The sequence below is a fragment of the Parus major genome, chromosome 14 (genome assembly GCF_001522545.3).
Source record: "Parus major isolate Abel chromosome 14, Parus_major1.1, whole genome shotgun sequence".
Lineage (NCBI taxonomy): Eukaryota > Metazoa > Chordata > Aves > Passeriformes > Paridae > Parus > Parus major.
In genome coordinates this window covers 665,940-675,193 of record NC_031783.1, presented here as the reverse complement: position 1 = coordinate 675,193, position 9,254 = coordinate 665,940, and positions in this window count along the sequence as shown.

Here is a 9,254-nt window from a genome sequence, read left to right as displayed (position 1 = left end):
GGCTCATCCCCCCGGGGGCAGGGAGGAGAGGGTTAACCCTGCCCCGGCTCATCCCCCCGGGGGCAGGGAGGAGAGGGTTAACCCTGCCCCGGCTCCTCGCCCTTGCAGAAGATGCTGCCACGCTCCCCAGCTCACCGCCTGCCGCCTTCCCCTCCCTTCCCACTGCCCCTCGGAGCTCTGAATAGGGAATTAGCTTTGCCTGCGTTTAGACCTCTTAATTAGCTATTCTTTTTGCTGGGCTGGGGAAGAGGAGGGGCAGAGGAGACCCCCGGCCCCCAGCCGAGCCCTGGGCCCGCTCCTGGAGCAGCACAAAAGGGCCCAGCGGGCAGAGCCATCGGAGGGCGCTGGGGACGCCAGGACCTGTCAAAGCTTGTTTCCCACCTTCCAGAGCCAACCTTTTCTGTCCCAGCCAGAAGACAGCCTGCCTTAATTGGGCTGAAAATCTAATCATTTGTACCTCCGGGCCTGGGAAGTGGGCAGGGGCGGGTACGCAGGGCCCGGAGCGGGTGAGGGAGGAGGGAGGGGGGGAAAGCCTGGAATGGGAACAGGCAGGATGGAGATGAGGCAGAAGAGGGGTGAGCAGAGTCGTAGAAATGTTTGTGGAGGAGGTGAGTGGACAGAAAATTTAGGTTTTTAAGAAGTTAATGAAAAGTTCCTTCGAAAAGGGAAAAATAAAAAGTGAGCATCTAAAGAGTGAAAGGGAAAAAGCAAAAGTACAAAAAGTGTTAGCCACTTTTCCTGACCTCCATCTGGTCTGATAATGCAACCAAAGCCCCTGTAATCCTCACCTCTCCCAGCAGCATCCAGAGACTGAGATGTCCCTGAGCCATGGGTGTATCTGCACGGCCCTGCTCCCATCCCAGCACCTGCTTTCTTACTCATCTGCTCTCTTGTCCCTTGGGTGCTGCAGATTTACCTCTACAACCTCAAAATAATGTTGGTGAGCCTTGCTCCAAAGAGAAGAGCCAGGAACCCAGGAATGGCTGTGCATCTTCTGCTCTCACTCTCTGTCATGGTCACTGGCTGCTCCAGCTGCCAGGCTCCTGCTTCCCTCCAGGTTTCCCAAAGCCCAGGCTGCCTGTGCTGCCCCTGGGCAGGGGATAGGGTGGAAAGGTGCCAGCTGATGTGCTGAGCTGTGTTCAACCCAGTGCCTAAGACTTGGGCACCTACGTGAAATGTAGGTGGGTTTGTGCAGTGGGAACCAGCTCCAGACCCACTGCAAGATGCCAGTGCTGCTCCCGTGCTTACACCACCTAAGCCCTTCTTCTTCAAACACCTTCATGCAGCTGCTGTGTCCTCCCCATGTTCAGGCTGACTGTTTTCAGGCAGAGTCATCAGGACAGCACTGGAGCACAAGCCTGTGAGCACATGAGGTCATCCAGTCACTTGTGTCTTTTCTCAGTTTCTTTAGTCCTGAATGTTTCTCAAACACTCTCAAGCCACACATTTCTGACCACCCTCCCTTTAAGGTGACAACATTTCATGTCTCCAAAATAACCCACACAAATTCAAATTCAGCATGTTCATGGCCCCTCTCCTGTTTTATATAAAGAAACAGTATTTTCCCCACAGTTTCTTCCTCAGCTGCTCCAAGCATTGGGCCTAATTCTTCAAGAGAGTGTCTTATTAATTTTTCATCTTTTTTTTTCCCATTGACCTATCAAAAACTAAAAACAAATCCCAAAGTCAAAGTCTTTATCAGAATTTTATTCTTTGGCTTTCCACAGAGGATCCAGCCCTTCATGCCTGTGCCAGGGAGGATGAAGGAAACTCCTGGGAAAGGAGGCTGCACACTGTGTCCCATCCCTGCACCAGCCTGTCCACTTGCATGGCACCATGGCCAGCCCAGCATTTCCATGCTCCCTGCCCAGCATTCTAAACCAGGCAGGCACAATCACAGGGGTCAGGCTACAGGACACAACCTGTGAGATAAGTGTAGGAAAGAGGACAGTGTGCCAGGGAAGAAGAGAGATGAGAGAGCCTGGAGAAATCCCTGGGGTGTGCAAAGACTGATCCCAGTGGGGATGGAGAAGGGCAGTGGTGTGAGCTGGGGCTCATGGTGTGCTGTGAGGTGGCTTTCCACTGCTGAGACCAGAAGGCTGCTGTCAGCCCCATGGCACATCTGGATCACCTGCCCTGGGAGCCACCAGAATGGGATATGGTCTCAGCCAGCTACTGACAGAGCACGAGGATCAGTTCTGCAGCAGCAGCACCCCAAGCCTGCTGGTAAGATGCCTGGAGAGACAGAGATTTTGTTTCTGGGATTTGGAAAGAGCACATACCCAGCAGTTTCAGTTTCAGTGAGGCAGGCAGGGATTTGACTTGGTGCTCATCCATCCCAAGAGCTCCCCAGAGTGTAAGGAGAGGACCAGGCCAAAGGGTTCATGAGCTTATGAATTTATCAGTGCACAGAAGGCCAGGAACTGCTCACCTTGCATCATCATCATCATCATCATCATCATCATCATCATCATCATCATCATCATCATCATCATCCCTGGGTGGTTGTGTGCAACAGGAGGGGTTTGAGCCCTGGTTTCAGAAGTTTGGGCAAGGCAGGTCTGAGGCAATGCAGGAGAGCAAACAGATAGCACCAGGCAGAAGGCCAGGATCCCCAAAACTGCCCCTGCCATCATTTGCACAGGGAGAGCAGCAGTGTGGGCTGGGTCAGCCAAGGTAGCTCAGTCCCAGGCAGCGATGGTGACAAATTGCAGGCAGATAGAGACAGGAGATCTGCCCTTGTGATACCCTTCTATTTTCCAGCAATTGATGCCTTAGTGACTTCCTGAGCCAGGAGTGGTATGCATGTAACAGCCACCACGAGCCTGCCCTCGGTGAATTTGTCTAATCTCATTTCAAAGCTATGTGTATTTTTAGCCCACGCAGCATCCTGTGGCCATGAGCTTCACAATTTAATTACACGTCGCGTAGGATGGTAATGCCCTTGGTCTGTGTGGAGCCCAGTGCTGGCTCCTTTCATTCATAACGTCTCCCTGTAACCCCAGCTTCCTGATTCCACTGGAATGGAAATGCTGGGACTCCTGTGAATGGCACCCTATTAGCTGGAGGAGTCTTTGGAGGCAGGCAGCCAGGGCTGGCCTTGGTGGAACACATGAGGAGTTACAGAATCACAGAATCGCCCAAGTCTGAAGGGACCCACAGGGATCCCCATGTCCTCCCCCTGCCCCCGCACAGACACCCCAACAATCCCACCCTGGGCATCCCTGGGAGTGGTGTCCAAACTCTCCTGGAGCTCTGGCAGCCTCGGGGCTGTGCCCATTCCCTGGGGAGCCTGGGCAGTGCCAGCACTTGGGAATGGCACGAATCTTCCCTCAAGTTGAAAGCCAACAGGATGATTGTTCCCAGTGCAGATGGAGAGCCTTGGACGGTCTGGGCTGGGTCATACTCCTTGCCAGCCTGCTTCAGCAGGGAGCAGATCTAGGAGACCTGTATGGGGCCTAGGAGTGTGAAATCAAGAGTTTGTAGGCACTGAGGTTCCTGGGGCAGCTCGTGTCACCAGTTGGAGGTGGCAAGTTTGGGGCAAGGAATCGGTGGGTGTGCACACAGGTGTGAGGCTTTGAGGCAAAGCAGGATCACAGAAAGAAGACAGGCAGGTGGGCTGGGGCTGGGCTGGGGCTGAGCAGAGCTGTAGCAGCAAGACCTGGAGCATCTGCTGCTGTGTTTCCCTGGAGTGGGGCTGCCTGGAAGAGAGCAGCAATGTGTACCCTCAGGGCTTGTTCTGCCATTGCTGACAGTCTGGTCCAGGTGGTTGCTTTGGGACATCCACAGTGCATGTGCTCAAATGAGATGGATTGTTGATAGCTGAGGAGCAGAGAATCTGCAGCTGCCCCGTGCCTGCAAGTGTTCATCAGGTCGGATGCAGGCTTGCAGCAGCCTGGGATAGTGGAAGGTGTCCATGTCCATGGTGGGGGATGGGACAAGATGAGTTTTAAGGTTCCTTCCAACCCAAGGCAGCCTGGGCTGGAAGTGATCCTGTGATTAGCACAGATGTAAACACCCCTCTTTCACACCACTGCTGGTGTATCTAACTGCGGTCTCTCACGAGCCAAGGGGACACACCAACATTCAAAGAGCATTGCTTGGATAACCAGTGTCCAAATCTTTCCAGATAAGCTGAAGGGTTACAAAACAAGACAGACAAAGTGATGAGCTACAGAATAAGATAATTTTAGTAGATTGTCCCATTCAACACAACTACAAAGCCTGGCTCCAGCCAGCTGCAGCGTGGCCGGTCTCTAGCCAGGTCCAGTCAGTGCTCCTGGCATGGGAACAAGCATCAGGTTTATGTAGCCTTTTACTTATGCTACTATTGCTTCTGGCTTGGTGCAGGAGTCAAGGACACAGCAGGAACCCTGGTGGTGACCAGGAAAGGATGGGATGAGCTCTGTGGATGTCTGAAGGCACTGAGAAGCAGGACTGCAAGTTTGACTTGGTTAATTGAAGTTGGCTTGAATAACAAAGAATGTCCTTTGGTGCAGAACATCAATAAATGACTCCTCACTGGAAGAAAACTGCCAGCCCCCTGCTGCGACCTGGAGCAGATTCAGGTCTGGGCTGTGTATCAGCACAGGGGGTTGTGCTCCAGCAGCAAGTGCTGCCTTCCTCACTCTTCTCCAGCAAGGAACCCACAGCTTCTCTGTCTGCATCATCCTGCCTTCCAAGCCCTTAGATGCCACACGCTGCAAGGGATCACCTTTCGTACCCCTTCCTCACCTCCACTCTCCAAAACATATTTCCTGTAGGGGGCCAGATGCTGGAGTAAGAAAATCTCGACAGTGCTGAATCAAAGTTTTTAGAGGAATATTATATCACTTTTTTTGTTGAATACAGGTTCAGGCAATCACAACTTGTTGTGAATTTAGATCAAATTAAGGAAATAGTTTCCTCTGTTCCTGACCACTGGGGGAAGCAGAGCTGGAGACTCCATGCAGATGCCAAGAGAAAGCCCAGTTTCAAAGTCGTAGGTGAATTTGTCCCTCTCCAGTTCACTTCCAGCCTTTTGCAAACTGTGCCTGTGTCCCCTCTCCTATGGCACATGTCCTGACCCCCATGGCATGCCACAGTGGCTTGGCTCCATGTGCAGGGGCTGTCACTCCCACTGCTTGCTGAAACGGGGTGCAGAGGAAGCGCTGCCTGCCAAGGAGCTCACCAGGAGTCAGCAAGTGCTGGAGCTTCTCCCCTCCTCTGGCCACCCTACAGGCAGGCACCAGCCTCTCTCTCTGACAGTGCCTGTCCCCAGATGAGACCCCTGCTCTCCCCATCTGCGAGGGAGGATGCAGTGTTTTGTGAAAAGGTCACTGTTTCTCCTGGGAGACCCCACAGCCCATGGAGGGCCCATTCAGGGTGGTATGAACAGAAGGGATTTGTCTTCTGGGTAGGAAGGCTCTAAAGAGCCCATTCTCACATTGAAACTGACATTTCACAGCTCTCCCCAACCTGATGTTGCTCTTTCTCATGTTATTCCCTCCCTCTGCTCCTTCTTTGCTGATGCCCTCTGAAATATCCACCAGGATAAAGACTATGTCAGGGACTGAGGAGCTTCTGATGGAAATTAGCATCTTTTGCAGCCATTTGCATGGGCTGAGGGGGAGCGAGATGTCCCAGGGCAGAGCAGCAGCTCCACACACGCACCAAGGCTCAGCTCCACTGCTCCTGCAGTTGAACTCCTTTGCCGCCAACTTTCCAGCCAGAGCGAATGACTGACAGAGACTGATGGTGTCTCTGCCTGTGTGTAATCCTAGAGCCGCCTGGATTTGGGAAATCTCTTTCATTGCTTTAAAAAAATAAGCAAGCGACTAGACGGAAGGGTCCCGATTAACTGGGAAAATCTGGGCTAAAATGCAAATGCCTTCTCAGGTTCTGGCCCTGCGAGCCACACGGGTCCCAGGGGAGGACGATGAAGCCCAGCTCAGGCAGCAGCACCCAAAGCATGGCCCAAGCCCTGACCACTGCCATGTCAACAGGTCCTGAACGCAGAGCTGGAGCTCCCATCCAAGCCATCTTGTCTGGAGACATCTTGGGATGAGGAGCACTTGGTGGGCACTGGGATGTGCTGCTGGTCCTGCAAGCCCTCTCTGCCTGCTCTGGCCATGCTCTGGGATGCTCATTCCCCCTGCTCCACAACAGCTGCTCTTCTCCAGGCTCCTCAGGCTCCAAGGGACAACTAGAACCAGTCAGAGATGACGTTATTACATTGAATTGTTATTCACAGGCAGACTTTCTCAAACAGGAATTTAGGGAGGATTTGGCACCCACCCCCTGGCTGTGCCAGCTCCCTTCTTGCCACGTCCCTGAGTCACCTGGCTCCGTGTTTATCTCCCTACATCTCCACAGCATCTCACGGACAAGTGTGCTGGTTAAACCATGACAACAAGTAAAGCTGGAGCTGAATCAAGAGAAAACAAATAGAGTGGCAGAACACAGCTGAGAGGAGGCTGCATGGGTGCAATATAAACTCCCTCAGGGATTTGACCAAAGCCCAAGGAAAGCTGGAAAGCTGTCATTCCCACAGATTTTGAAGCAGGTAGCAGGACTTACAGTCTGCACACAGGAAAACTGGGTGCTCAGTGTCTTGAGTTAGAATGACCTTTGTCAAATGTATAACCTTGTCTCCTGTAGCTGAAATAAATTTAATTTTCAGGCTGAAGGAAAAAATTCCAGATGAACCATGTGCAACAGGCAAGTTTCTTGTCTGGAAATAAGGCTGTGAGAGAAAACAAAAGATAGGAGGCTGTTCAGCACTTGTGTGACCCCCAGCACTGGGCTGCAGAGGATGTTCTTAGTTGGTACCAGTTTCCCTCCTTAGACTGTGAAATGGGTGAAAAGAAATCTCTTCCATGAGGAGAATCCCCTGAACACCAGCAGCCCTGCTCTGCCCCTCCTGGCTTTGGGTTGGGCTTTGTTGAGGGATGAGGTGGCTCAGTGTTAATCATTCTCAGGGGCACAGCCAACTTCCCTGGGATTTAAACATAAAAGGAATTTTCCCTCTTGCTGCTAGTGTGGAGTCAACCCTGCCAGCATTGTGGAGCAGAAGGAATGGACCAGAGGGAGATGGACTGGAGATCAGGAAAAGGTTCTCCCCTCAGAGGGTGCTGGCACTGCCCAAGGTCCCCAGGGAATGGGCACAGCCCTGAGGCTGCCAGAGCTCCAGGAGTGTTTGGACACAGGGTGGGATTGTTGGGGTGTCTGTGCAGGGCCAGGAGCTGGTGATCCCTGGGGGTCTCTTCCCACTCAGCATCTTCCATGATTTTATGAAAAGTGACCTCCCCATGGACAGCACAAGGCCACATGCTGACATAAGATCCTGTTTTCCATCCTGTGTCAGCTCATGCCTCCTGCTGCTTTCCATTAGCTTCTTCTGGGCAGGGACCCATGTCACTGCAGTGACAAATGTCCCTCCTGGAGCTACATGAAACAGGAGGGACCAAACCCAGGTACCCTAGAACTGAACTTTGTCCCTTGTACAGGAGAGGCACCAGGATTTGAGGTACTAACCTCTGAACACTCTCCTAGGATTGCTCTGGCCTCCACAGACTGATTTAGTGGGCACTGGGCCCAGCTCCTCAAAGTCACTGAGGTTCCCTAACTCCTGGTATTTTAAGCTGTCAGACCCTCCTAACCTTTCCCTCCTCTGATGCATTGATGATGGAGGGGAGCAGTGTTGGAAGGAGATGTATCTCCTTGGGACAATCTCTGGGATGTACCTTCCCAAGGCTAGTGAGTAGGTTGGAGTGGCTCTGTAGGAAAGACCCAGCAAAGGCTATGCCTGTGTGTGAGCTTGGAGCAAGGTGCTCTGAGACCCCACAGTGTCCTGGAGCACAAATCACCCACTGTGTCAGCTGGCAAGGCTGTCCCACAGGCAGAACCCCAGCATGGTTATGGGAGCACTTCTTGAGGCCACCCACCAGGGCAATATTTGAAGAAGAGAAAAGTCAAAGAAGATAAAAAATTCCTGAAAAGTTAAAAAAACATTGAAGAGGAAAAAGAAAGATGCAAAAAATCTGTCCATGCACATTTGCCTTCAGTGCAATTCCCAAGACACATCCCCTTTGCCAGGGGAAGATGGGGTGTGCTTGGGGTGCCAGACTGGGGAGCAGATGCAGTTGCAGAGGCAGATGAAGTGTGGCAGGTCACCCAGGTACCATGGAACCTCAGCACAAGGTGTCCTGGGTAGCAGTGCACTACATGGTACACGAGCAGTAGGGTTGAGTGCAGGTGACTGAACCTCTGGATGCTCCCTGTGCATCCTGCCTGTGCTGGCAGCTGAGCTGGAGCATCCTGAGGTCTCTCCAATACACATCAGTCACAGCCCTGCCCTCCATCCCACAGCCTTGTGTCCTTGGGAGTATCATTGCTGGTGCCCCTTCGTTCTCAAGCTGGCTGAGGTGGGATCCCTGTGATGGGACATGGGCCTGCCCCCAGGAGGGAGCCTGGAGCAGTGGTGTCAGGAAGGAATTGAGGGCAGTCTGGGACTAACCTGCCAGAGCCCAGCAGGAGGGACAGCTTCAGCCAGCACTGAGGACAGCTGAGAAGAGGTAGTGGAAAGAAAGTGCTGTGTCCACAGCAGCATTTGCTGGGGGCTGGCTGTTTGGATGGGAAGTGGGCTGGGGGTGAGCTGTAGCTGGGTCTTTGGTCCAGCTGCTGTTGGAAGAGAGTCCTTATAGATTCCCATTGGTGCTGGGCAATGGCTGGATGTGTTGGGCAATGGCTGGATGTGCTGTGCAGGGCTGTGGCTTGTCAGTGGACCTGGAAGTGCCAGGTTAATGGTTGAACTCAATGATCTTGGAGGTTTTTTCCAGCCTTAATGATTCTGTGATTCTATTCCCTGTTTATCTGCTTGGCAAGAGTTCCCAACACCAGCCACCGGGTCTTCTTGTACTCCAGAGTGGCAAAAGACTTGTCCAGGCAGAAAGGAAGGGGTCACAAGCTTTTCAAAGGCTGGTACCACCAGGTTGGCCTAGGGCTGGTCATTTGTCTTTGGTTTACACACATTCTCCCTGGGCCATGTCCCCTAGAGTCCCTGAGCCCGAGTGCTCCCCGGCATGGCCACCTTTAGTGGCAGGCTGTGTCCCCAAGGCTTGGTCCAGCCCTTTATTCAGGACATTTTCAATAAATAGCTGCCCTGAGCAGTTTTCTCTGCCCTGAACTGGTGTTGACAGCAACGGCCACGTACAAGGTGACGTGGCAGCATTGCTCTGTGTCAGCACATGTGGTGACAGATGTATGCCAAGCGG